Below are 224 nucleotides of genomic sequence, written 5' to 3'. Positions count from 1 at the left end.
TCTCCAAAGCCACATCCATGCTCCCCCTGTATCAGAGCTCCAGGGGCCAGGCTCATGGCCCAGCTTCTCCCCCTGTGATATTAAAGGCCCACACAGCACCTCCACAGGACCTCCACAGCCACACACACACACACACACACATGCCTCTCTGCCCCTGTGTCAGAGCTCCAGCACCCAGGCAGATCACCCAGCCACTGGGCCTGTGACATTAAAGGGCCACACAG

The sequence above is a fragment of the Trachinotus anak genome, unplaced genomic scaffold (genome assembly GCF_046630095.1).
Source record: "Trachinotus anak isolate AG129_WGS33_773 ecotype Australia unplaced genomic scaffold, CSIRO_AGI_Tana_v1 ptg000072l, whole genome shotgun sequence".
Classification (NCBI taxonomy): Eukaryota; Metazoa; Chordata; class Actinopteri; order Carangiformes; family Carangidae; genus Trachinotus; species Trachinotus anak.
This window is presented reverse-complemented; position numbering follows the sequence as displayed.